We start from the raw sequence: 12,760 nt of genomic DNA, 5'->3' as shown, positions 1-12,760 counted from the left end.
GGCACTACAAAGGCCCCCCTTATACCACTACCTGTGGTGGGGGTTCCCTTTGAACGTGTAGCGATTGACATTGTTGGACCAATGGATCCCCAAACAACCTCTGGGCACAGGTTTATTCTGGTGATAGTGGATCATGCCACCAGATACCCAGAAGCTATTCCACTTAGGACCACTACAGCACCTGTTGTGGCAAGAGCCCTTTTGGGAGTTTTCTCAAGAGTGGGCTTCCCTAAGGAGGTTGCTTCAGACAGAGGTACAAACTTCATGTCTAGTTACCTGACTGCAATGTGGAAGGAGTGTGGAGTGAACTACAAGTTCACCACACCTTATCACCCACAATGCAATGGTCTAGTTGAAAGATTCAACAAGACCTTAAAGGGCATGATTAAGGGTCTCCTGAAAAGCTCAGGCAGAGATGGGACATCCCACTGCCCTGCCTTTTGTTTGCTTACAGGGAGGTCCCACAAAAAGGGGTTGGCTAAAGACCTTTTAAACTTTTGTTTGGGCATCCTGTAAGAGGACCCCTTTATCTTGTGAAAGAAGGATGGGAATTACCTCTCAAACTTCCCAAACAACACATTGTGGACTATGTACTTGGTCTCTGCTCCAGGATGGCTGAGTATATGAAAAAGGCATCCAAAAACCTTGAGGCTAGTCAGGAATTACAAAAGGCCTGGCATGACCAAAAGGCTATGCTGACTGTTTGGACAGAAAGTGTGGGTGTTGGAGCCTGTGGCCCCAGCAGCTCTCCAGGACAAGTGGAGTGGACCCCACACTATTGTTGAACAGAAGGGAGAAGTCACCTATCTGGTTGACTTTCGAACTCCCAGGAGCCCCGACAGGGTGTTTCATGTCAACAGACTGAAACCATACATTGACAGGGCAGACATGGGCTTGCTCATGGCTACTGATGAAGGACAGGAGGAAGAGAGTGACCCTCTCCCAGACCTGCTCTCTCAGAACCCTGACGATGGATCAGTTGATGGTGTCACCTTGGCAGGCAGCCTCACTGATCAGCAGCAGAGTGACTGTAGACACGTTCTGCAGACATACAGACATATGTTTTTACAGACTCCAAGTCAGACTACCTGGTGCACTCATGAAGTGGACACTGGGGACAGTCTGCCTGTTAAAAGTAAGATTTGCAGGCAACCTGATCATGTCAGGGACTGTATCAGGACAGAAGTCCAAAAGATGTTGGAATTGGGAGTCATTGAACCCTCAGAGAGCCCTTGGGCCAGTCCAGAAGTCCTTGTGCCTAAACCTCACACCCAAGATGGTAAGAGAGAGATGAGGTTTTGCGTGGATTACAGAGGTATCAATGCTGTCACTAGGACAGATGCCCATCCAATACCCAGGGCAGATGAGCTCATAGACAGATTGGCATCTGCCAAGTTTCTGAGCACATTTGGCCTGACAGCTGGCTACTGGCAGATCAGACTAGCTGATGATGCAAAGCCAAAGACAGCATATTCAACCCCTGGTGGACATTATCAATTTGTGGTAATGCCCTTTGGTCTGTAAAATGCACCTGCCACATTTCAAAGGTTGGTGAACCAAGTCCTCTCAGGCCTGGATGACTACTGTGCAGCTTATCTAGATGATATTGCTGTCTTTAGCTCCACCTGGGAAGATCACTGGATCCACCTGAAAAATGTTTTGGACGCCCAGCAAAAGGCAGGCCTAACTATTAAGGCTACCAAGGGCCAGATAAGGCAGAGTCAGGTTGTATACCTGGGCCACCTTGTAGGTGGAGGCCAGGTTCAACCATTGGAGAGCAAAATCCAGACCATAAAGGACTGGACTGCTCCAACCACCCAGATTCAGGTCAGAGCTTTCTTGGGCCTGTCTGGGACTACATGAAATTTGTCAAGGGGTATGGTTACATTGTGACACCCCTTAATGACTTAAATCCCAAGAAAATGCCTAAGACAGTTTAGTGGACAGTCAGGTGTCAAAAGGCATTTGATGACCTGAAGCAGGCCATGTGTACTGCACCAATTCTGCAAAGTCCGGACTACTCTAAAGAATTCATTGTTCAAACAGATGCTTCTGAGTTGGGAGTGGGGGCTGTGCTATCACAATTGAATAAAGATGGTCAAGACCAGCCAGTAGCTTTTATTAGCAGAAGGCTGACCCCTAGAGAGAAACGTTGGTCAGCTATTGAGAGGGGGGCCTTTGCTGTGGTTTTGGGCACTGAAGAAGCTGAGGCCATACTTGTTTGGTACTCACTTCAAGGTTCAGACAGACCATAAGCCCCTCTTGTGGCTAAAACTATGAAGGGTGAAAATCCCAAACTGCTCAGGTGGTCCGTTTCCCTACAAGGGATGGACTTTACAGTGGAACATAGACCTGGGAGTAACCATGCCAATGCAGATGGACTCTCCAGATATTTCCACTTAGAATATGAAGACTCAACTAGTCAAGGTTAGTTTAATGTCCCTGCGTTTGGGGGTATGTGTAGGAGAGTAGGTTCTGCTTCCTATGGTTACCCCCACTTTTTGCTGTGATTCTCTGGTTTTTCGACTTTAGTCTGGCTGTGGCCCTACTAATCAGGACCACAGCCTAGCTGTTCTCTCTCTAAATTGATACCATGCACTTTAGGTACATACCAGATTGGCTACTGGGTCCCCCTTGTGAGCCCCTGTATAGTGTACCCTAGGTACCCAGGGCATAGGTGCACCCTAGGCCTACCAGGGGCTGCAGCACGTATTGTGCCACCCCTGATTTACCTTCCAAACTGACACCACAGGTCTGTTCACACAGCCTGGGTAAGGTGGTGTAATCATCCCTTACTTAGATATAGTATATCTGTATCAACCTTATTTATAGACACATAGTAACCTATAAGCCACTCCTATGGCAGGCCTTAACAATCCTGGAGGCAGAGTGCTTGGTTTTATGTAAGAGGTGCCCTAGCATGAGCTGAGCCCCTCTGCAGCTTTCAGAACCATCTCCTTATAGCTGTTCTATGATGTAGCCATACCATATATGCATTATAATCCTCACGGTTAATGCTAACTTTGGTTTGGCTTTATCAAAACATGTCAAGTAAGGTGTCAAACACTTTCCCGGCAGCGGGGGTAGCATTCCACCCTTCTAGAGGGAGAAGACATGTAGTTACTGGTAAACCTGGTTAAAGGTAAACAGAGCCCCAGCATCACAAAATGGACTCTCCTGCCACAGACACGAGTCTGACCTCCTGCTGCTGGACGAAACTCCGGCAGGGGAGGCCTGGACAATAGGTTTCCTGTCCTCCTGTCCAGGGAGGTGCTAGCACCTCCCCAGACAGGTTGTAGTGTATTGGGGGCAGGGTGGGCTGCATTCAGTGAATGCTTTCCAGACACTGCCTGTGGCACAGAAGGTGCTCCATGCATAGCCCGGTTCAAACCAGTCGCTGGGGCACTCAGCCCCAGCTCTGGCGCGAAACTGGGGAAAGGGGTGTAATCATCCCCTTCCCAGGTCCACCTATAGGAGGGACCTTACAGGTAGTCTAACCCCTGAACTGAGTATAAGTATAGGAGCTGTGTCCCTAGGACTTTAGATTACCCTGGATGAAACTTTGAAACACAAATCCTGGACCATCGACATTCCATTTCGACAGGAAGATGGAAGACATCTCCCTTGTGATCAAGGAGTGACCACCCTGTGCAAACAGGCACCAACAGCAACTTTGCCAGTCTGCATTGTCAAGGCTCCCGCCGGAACTCGAAGACTCTGCAACACAGGACATGAACTTACAGACATCCTTGCCGCTGCTCAACGTTCCCAGCAAAGCTGAGACCCGTGGCGGACACGAGAGACGTGGGACCGGAACTCCTGGACATCCTGCATTTTGCTAATTGCATCGACTCCCGAGGTATCTCGCAGTTGTGCATTGGGGTACAAGAATCCCCAGCCCGAGCACCATTTGCACTGAAGCTCAGGCCCCCACACTCCACGAGTGACCCGTGGGGCCTGCTCTTGCATTTCAGGTTCCTAGTCGTTTGGCTAGTAAGCCCCCCGAAGACTTCCTTTTAAATCTAACTTGCTTTTCTGGTTGCTCCATGCTTGATCCAGCTTCCCTACAAAGAAGCACCACAGACCTTGCTGGTCTGCACCAAAGCCAATCTTAACATCCTGCGTGGATTGCGTTTGCCAAGGCATGTTGGGTCCAATCCGGATACCAACACCGCAGTCAACTAGATCCTTTGTGGGACAGCTCAAATCCAGCTCCTGGTTGTCGTCAACACCTCCTGGACATCGTGGCAGAAGAGACAAGCTTCATCTTTTCACCTAAAATCACCTGACATCGCCTGGTTCCTTCCTGGTTCCATCCTGGTCACTGGCAAGTGACCCAGACTCTGTCCCTTCCGCTTTCAGGTTCTTCAGATCTCTGATCCACCCTTGGATCCACCCGGACGCTGGTCGCCTGCAGCACTTCTTTGCAGGTCTCCATTGAAATCGATGACGAAACCCGACATCAAAAGACACCTATGCACTCGGCTTCCATGGGTGAGGTAACACTGATACTCTGGTAATGTCGAGTTGCTTGGCCCTCCAAGGGTCCTAGTCTAAAAGGGTTTCATCGTAGTTCACCTAGAAGTGTCCTTAATCTTTAAATTTGTAACTTGTTCATTTTCCATAGAGAGTCAATGGTAACCCGCGGCTGTGTTTAGACACTGCACGCGTCTCCCGTGGGCCACCTACTTCCTAACCTTTGGTTGTTGAGAGTAGCCCCAGCGATTCCACAGGCCCCAGGCCTGCTTTCTAATTCTCACGTGGTTCTTATACCACTATTTTAGTATATGGTTTGTGAGGCCCCTAGGGCAAAACGTATACTGTGCAACTTATCGTATGCTAATGAAGTAACTTGTATTGTACTTTTACCTCTGACCTCATAAAGAGTGTAGAGGTTTTGTGTTTAGAATAAATACATATATATTTGATATATACCTTGTATGGTGTACTTTCATTTGGTACTCAAGTGATTATAATTGATAAAACAACTAGCTTAATACGCTCTCTGAAGTCTTAGCCTGATGACTTCTGGTCCATGCTACCACTAGGATAGCTTTCTATAAGGTTGACTTTACAACCACCATCAATAAGCGTTGATTAGACTGGTGCAAGGTGCCCACTAGAACTAGTGGACATCATATGCCAGGCTAACTTCTCACAGGCATGTTTAACCATATCGGAGGGCTGGAGAGGAGGGAAAGCCGGATGCCGAACGATCTGCATCGTATTTGCTGAAAGCATGGGAGCACCGAAAAAACTGCGAAGTCCCTCCCAAGCCCAGCATAAGGTCTCAACCGTGTCTATTTCAGTGCGTGGGAGTTTGGCCGGAGCAAACAGGGCAGTGGTGAGCGGCCACGGGGTAGCGAGATCCGCCTCCACAGCCATGTGCGGCTGAAATGGAATGGGATGAAGAAAAACATGCAAAAAACTGGCATGAGCACACAGGGCGTAGAGTTTAAAGTTAGGGGCACCAAGGCCTCCGCACGACATTGGGAGGGTGAGAGTGTTAAATGCAATCCTGGGCCACTTGCCAGCCCAGATAAGAAATGTGAGCAACGAGCGGACCCTGCGAAAAAAGTGGGCAGTGAGGGGAACGAGAACGTTCAAGAATAAATATAAAAACTTTGAGAGCCCTACCATCTTGGCTTTTGCTATCCGACCGGCTAGCGACAGAGGCATCCGGCTCCACAGAGAAATCTTGGACTTGAGCCAGTCCACCACGCACCTGAAATTTGCCCTCCAAAGTTTGTCCACGTCCCTGCTCAGCCAGACTCCTAAATAGAGTGGGGCCGGATGCCCACACAAAGGGTAGTCCAGGGTAACGGGCACGGCGGCATCAGTGAGAGGGAAGAGGACTTACTTATTCCAGTTCACCTGTATGCCCAAGTAGCCCCCAAACCATATGATCTTGTGCACCAGAGGACTGAGATTTTCCTGGGGGTTTCGGACATATAAAGTGACGTCATCCTCATACATAGAGACCAAGAGGCCGCGGGCTGCGAATCGGATGCCTCTCTGTGTGTGGTGTTGTCAGAGTCTAGCCGCCAGCTGTTCCATCGCGATGGCGAAGAGCATAGTTGAGAGCGGGCACCCCTGCCACACCTAATGGGGATGGGATAAGATATTTGGCCATTGATCCGGAGAAAGGGAGTGGGAAAAGTGTACAGTAGTAAGATTTTGCGTATGAAGACCGGACTGAAACCGAGGCGTGAAAGGAGGGAGAAAAGAAAAGGCCATTCTAGGGTATTGAAGGCTTTGGTGGCATCAAGCAGGACTGCAACCGCAGGGAGCGCCGGGTTGATTTGGTGTAAGACGGAGAAAATGGTCCGGAGATTGGGAGAGGTAACGCGACCAGGAATGAATCCGGACTGAGCCGGGTGGGCAATGTTTAGCATGAGAAGAAGGCGTGAAGCGAGTAGTTTGGCGAAGATTTTGTTGTCCGTATTAATGAGGGGCAGGGGGCAATAGGAATCACGTAGCTCGGGAGGTTTATCCGGCTTGAGAAGAAGGGTCAACAAAGCCTCACGGAGCGAAGGTGGGAATTGACAGCTCTCAAATGATTCATTATACACAGTGGTCAAGTGCGGTATTAAAAGCGGGGTGACAGTCGTGTAAAAAGATACGGGTAAGCCGCCCAGACCAGGGGCCTTGTCACCAGGAATACTATTGATGGTAGCAAGTATTTCTTCTTTAGAAAAGGGCTCGTCAAGGAATTCCCGATGATAGTTTTCAAGCCATAGAGCTCAAGGGTATCAAAATACTGATCTGAAGGAATATAAATCGATATTGTATAATATTGACCTAATGTATCCAAAATATTAACATGCCACCTTAGGAAAGCCCCTTGTAAATACACTCGAACCATGCATACATTAAGAATCGGGCCTTGACTGAACAAACGCCATTTTGTTATTCATTTCCCTGTGTCTCTTCCTTTAGTTAGGAAAAGACGTGACTTGCTACTGTGTAGAGAGCCTGAGAGGTCGGCCTGGGCTATGAACGGGCCATTGATTCTAACTTAGGAAACTCGCAGGAGGCGCTAGGGGGCGCACAGCGGGATGGCTGCCTGAACTGCAGCTCCGCCGGGCGATCACCAACAATGTGATCTATCACCGCTGCAGCCCCGCTAACCCACTTTCCAATAACATCCACGAGTGGGGGAAGATGCGGTGCGTCAACAGGCGTGGAGAAACTCGACATCCCACCGAGATTGCAGCGTTCTTTCGTGGAAATTGAAGGGAGCCGCGGAGTGCCTGACAAAATGGCGGACGGCGTCTGACCAACCTCCTGCATTACGCGGTGTATATGGCATGGGATCAGCGAGCGGAGACCGGAGTGACATCACGGGGGTAAGAGACGGCATACAAAACCTCCGGCAACGTTAAAAATTGCTTTCACCCCTGGGCTCAGGCACCCGATCCTGCTGCTGCGTCGGACCGCGCGCCTGACAACATGGCGGCGCTCTGAGCCAGTTTAACACTGCAGACACCCTTGCGCCAGTAGGAACGGACTCGACCAGGCTGCAATCACCGTTCGCGTCGGCTGCCGGGGCTCACCACTGTGAGAGCAGTTTTTGGGTGCATATGCCCCACAGAGTACTCCCCAACAGATTACCACCGCCACCCTACATGGCAGACCGGCGGGGGGAATAACAGAGCTTTGCCCGCCTCTCGATCAGCTTTGGCCATAACGTGACTCACAGGAGGGACCGGGATCCAACTCCCTGCAGTCTGGGTCGGGGGCCTATCCTGAGGTGCGGGCACTCACTCTCACCCCAGACCGCGTTGCCGAAGACGTTACCGGTCACTCCCCCCCCCCCCCAGTTCACACGGACCAGCTCAGGACACCCAGCAGCCGCTTGACCAGTCGTAGTGCAGACACCACGTGCAGCCGGCTGATACCCTTACAAGTACATCATGGCGACGGTGGCCAGAGTCACGAGGGCGTCTGGGCCCGCGTTCAGAACAGTGACTTCTCCAGCTGCCAAGATGGGGAAGCCTGATAAGCAACAGCCGAAGATATCCTTCGACAACAGAAAGGCGACTAAACCTGTGGAGGACTTAGCGGATTCCGGATGCTCTACTGACCCACCGCCAAACAGCAACATGGAGAAGATACTATTGGCCATTCAGTCGAATCTGCAGGACATAAATGGTAAATTGGACAACCTGACATGCAGAATGGATGGCATGGCCGCTCGGCAGGAGAAACATGGTGAACGTTTAGACGAGGCCGAGACGCGAATATCGGCCGTTGAAGATGAGGCGCGAACTTCCACCGCCAAATGCACAGGAATGGAACGCATCCTCGAAGTGATTAAAGCGAAGGAGGAGGATTTGGAAGCCCGCTCGAGGCGTAATAATGTGCGAATTACGGGCCTGCCGGAGTCGACCAACACTGGGCGGCTGGAGCACTACGTCGAGAACCTTTGCAAAGACCTCTTTGGCGCGGAAGCCTTGTCGCCAATCTTCATAGTGGAACAGGCCCATAGATCGTTAGCGCCCCGGCCACCACCCGGTGAAACACCTAGACCAATTGTGGCGAGGATACTCAATTATCGCGACAGAGACATGATCCTCGGACTAGCGAGGGAAAAGGGCAAAATCACTCATCAAGGCAACTCCCTGGAGTTCTACCCGGACCACACGGTTGCGGTCCAACAGGCACGTAAGGAATATGTCTCCGTAAAAGCTAAACTGCGAGACCTGAACATTGTCTATTCAATGCTGTACCCTGCCAGACTTCGAGTGATGTGGAAGGAGAAGGCGATTGAGCTGGCAACACCCAAGGCAGCCCAAGATTTTGTTAAGAAAGTACAGCGTGAAACGAGGTCGGATTCGCAAAATGACCAGCAGAGAGACTCGGACTAACATCGCTGGCAGGCACCTTCATCAAACAGCGGTGAGTTATTCAGTAGAGATAGACTAAGAAGGTTGGCAAGGTGGCCATACTCTGCAGTACTGGGCAGCTTGGCCTGGTGCAAGACTCCTAAAGAAACGGCTGTGGCACTTCTAACTGCTTTTCATGCAACTGTGGGACTGGTACATATGGGGATTGTAAGGACTGAAGCATACGCCAGACAGAGACACTCGCCGCTACCCACGGCTGACCCCCATTGCCGCTCTCTCCCCATTGCATATTCATTGACATTTCCCAACCAGACAGGGACACCTCCCGGTGATCTGGGCGGCTTTCCATGTCCTTCCCTGCACTCAGGCACGGAAAACACCCTGTAAGGGGCGGTGGGGCGGTGGGAACACTTGCATATGAAGCACTCCAATGGACACCACATTGGAGCCTAGACTGTTGCCAAATGCGCACACGCTCTTGTGCACCCCCGTTGCAGTAAGAACTTAAGCCCAATCACTTGTTGTGTGAGAAGGAGTTGAACTCTGGATAAGATGGGTCTTGTTACTTTCACACACGTGCAATAGAGACTGAGCCTAGCTGAAATGCAACTACAATTATACTGACATATGGGTAATGCTGCAGAGTCACTTGAGGGGAATGGGGACAGTGGGTCCATAGACACATGTATTATGTATATGTACAGCTTTTCTAGTATCGCCTATACCCGTCCACCGGGAGTAGAGTTGTGCTCCCGGCGGTCCTCCACAAGGGTAATACCCACCACAAGTTCTCAGTATGGGCACTAAGTTGATTGTTATATGTTTGTGGGTTTTGTGCTTTGAGGGGCTATGGCTTCGGCAGGTTGGGGTTGCTGGAGTGGGTGGGCTTAGGGAGGGGGGGTTTGAATGTTTACGAAGACCAGAAGCATTGCATATGGACAAATTCCTAGGTTCTCCTCTGCGATTGACGGCCATTGTTAAGTGTGTTATTGCTAATATGCTTGAACGGGCACCACATGTGACAATGGGTTGTACAGGGATGAGACACTACGCATCCCCAGGTGACACCAGGTTCTAGGCACGATGGCAGACTGTGTTTAAACGTCCTCACTTGGAACATACGGGGGTTCTCGCAGCCACAGAAAATCAGGCAAGTTTTTGCAAGCCTCACCAGATGGAACATTGATATAGCATTCTTACAAGAATCACACCTAGCCCCCAACACACACGCGCATCTGGGTGCGAGATGGGCGGAGTCGACGTACAGGGCTTCCTATTCCTCCTATTAACGTGGGGTACTTATCTTGATCAAGAAAGGGGTTAATTTTAAGGTACAGCAGGTGACACAGGATCCCAATGGTAGATGCGTGATGGTGACAGGCACATTGAGAGGCCAACACGTGACACTCCTTAACGTATATGGTCCGAACACTGAGGCTCCGGAATTCTTTCGGGAGGTCTGGGGCCATTTGCAAACACAGTCCAACACACACATATTATGCGGTGGGGATTGGAACGTGACATTACAGGATGGGCTGGACCGCTCCTCTCATTCATTAGAACAACATAAGCAGTCGAGATTGATGGTGGGGCACATGATGAAGGACCTGGCCTTATCGGATCTTTGGAGGCTGCACCACACTGACGCGCCAGGCGCCACTCACATAACAGCTTCTCACAATAGTTGGTCCAGGCTGGATTACTGGCTGGGCACCAGGGACATGGCCCTGTGGGTTCGTAAGATTCAAGTGTTGCCACGCACGTTATCGGACCACAACCCCGTTCTGTTGCAGATCGATCTTCCACATTATACACCCCCTCTGTTCCAATGGCGGTTCAATTCCCAGGCTCTATCCGACTCAGTTTATGTCGACACTTTAAAGAAAGCAATAAAGGAATATTTCGATATAAATTCGCAGACAATGGAAGACCCATGTATCTTATGGGAGGCCTTCAAGGCCACGATCAGGGGTGTCTGCATAGGCACCACTATAGGGGTTCTTAAAGACATAAGACGCCAGATATACCGCTGTGAGATGCAAATGAGGGACATAGAATTACTGTATGAGACAACGCAAGATGTTTCACTGTTGCCTAAACTGCGCGACCTGCACACTGAACACGCTGAATTCATAGCGTCGGAAATTAAATACTTAGATCGCAAACACATGGCCAGAGCCTTTGGAGAGGGGGGTAGGCCAGGGGGAATATTAGCGAGGAAAATATGTGAAGGGAGAGGGCAGTCGGCAATACTCCGGGTCAAATCTAGGGAGGGTATATTGCAGACACACTCCACAGATATACTGAAGAACTTTGCGGAGTCCTTTAGCTCGCTATATCAATCGCAACCCGCAGCGACAGCGGAAGAGATTTATGATTATTTGCAAGATGTGGCGATTGGCTGGCTATCGGATGCACAAAGAGAACACTTAGCCAGGCCCATTACAGTGGAGGAAGTGACTGATGTGATCAATTCGCTGCCCAATGGCAAAGCACCAGGCCCCGACGGTTACACGTCTGAGTTTTATAAACAGTTTGCGGACGTTATCGCTCCCTACTTAGTGGACATGTTTGGCACCTCCTTTGAGAAATCGATACTTCCCCCCACTCTACGAGAAGCGCTAGTCATTGCTCTCCTAAAACCGTCCAAAGATCCAGAGGAATGTGATTCCTACAGACCTTTATCCCTGATTAACGTGGACTTGAAAATCCTCGCAAAACTTCTGGTGGTACGTTTGTCTCCTCTGATGACCCGTCTGGTCCTACCGGATCAGTCGGGATTTATCCCCACAAGGTCCACCTCACATAACACCAGATCCTTGTTTGCGCTTTCTCACTATCTAAAACCCTCGGTTAAAGCAGTGGCTGTCATGCTTGACGCCGCGAAAGCATTCGACTCCATTGAATGGCGTTATATGATAGCCATCTTACACAGGATGGGTTTTCCTAAGCGGTTTGTCCAATGGATCTCCTTGCTATATACACAGGCATGTGCTAGAGTCCGGATTAATGGCTATGTCTCTGCCCCATTTAGCATTGAGCGTGGAACGCGGCAAGGCTGCCCCCTCTCACCCCTTCTATTCGTGTTGGCGTTAGAACCCCTCGCCTGCATAGTGCGACAAAAATACAAAGCGTCGGCGCTGCAGTTCGTGGCCAGACCGCTCCACATATCCCTCTACGCAGACGATATGCTGCTGTATGTCCGCGACCCTGGTACTCATCTAAATCCTCTGCTTAGGGAATACATTAGATTCGGGGGACACTCGGGGTTAGCGATTAATTGGTCGAAATCCTCCATAATACCCCTAACGGATACTACAACTCCCTTTGAGGTCGACTACCCGCTAGAGTGGCAACAGGATCCGATTTGTTATTTGGGGGTCATGTTTCATAGGGATCCAGAGGAGGTCATGTGCGCAAACTATGGTGTGGTGATATCTAAACTTGAAGACAGAGTCCAACGATGGATCCATTTGCCTCTATCTCTAGCTGATAGAATTGCGATAGTCAAAATGAACATTTTGCCTAAGTTACTGTACCTTTTTAATAACGTACCCATCACACCCACGAGGGAGGTTTTCCGTCGCATTAAGTCCTTAGTACTGACCCTGATATGGGCCGGTAAACAAGCCCGCATTGATCTACAGACATTAACACTCCTGTATGCGCGGGGCGGTTTCGGAGTACCTCATTTTCTCCTCTACTATCTTTGTGCCCAGGCTCAATATGCAGCGTATTGGTATCATGAGGTCCCTTACCTCACCCACGCGGCCATAGAGGAGAGTGATGCACACCCTGTCCCCCTATCAGCAATACTAACGCACACCAGACCACCACTGCATGCAAAAAACATCAACACCATAGACACCACGATAAAAGCATGGCGTAAACTTGGACAGTTAGCTCACAAA

This window comes from Lissotriton vulgaris, chromosome 6, assembly GCF_964263255.1.
Source record: "Lissotriton vulgaris chromosome 6, aLisVul1.2, whole genome shotgun sequence".
Classification (NCBI taxonomy): Eukaryota; Metazoa; Chordata; class Amphibia; order Caudata; family Salamandridae; genus Lissotriton; species Lissotriton vulgaris.
The sequence above is the reverse complement of the archived record's forward strand: the minus strand, read 5'-3'. Positions refer to the sequence as shown.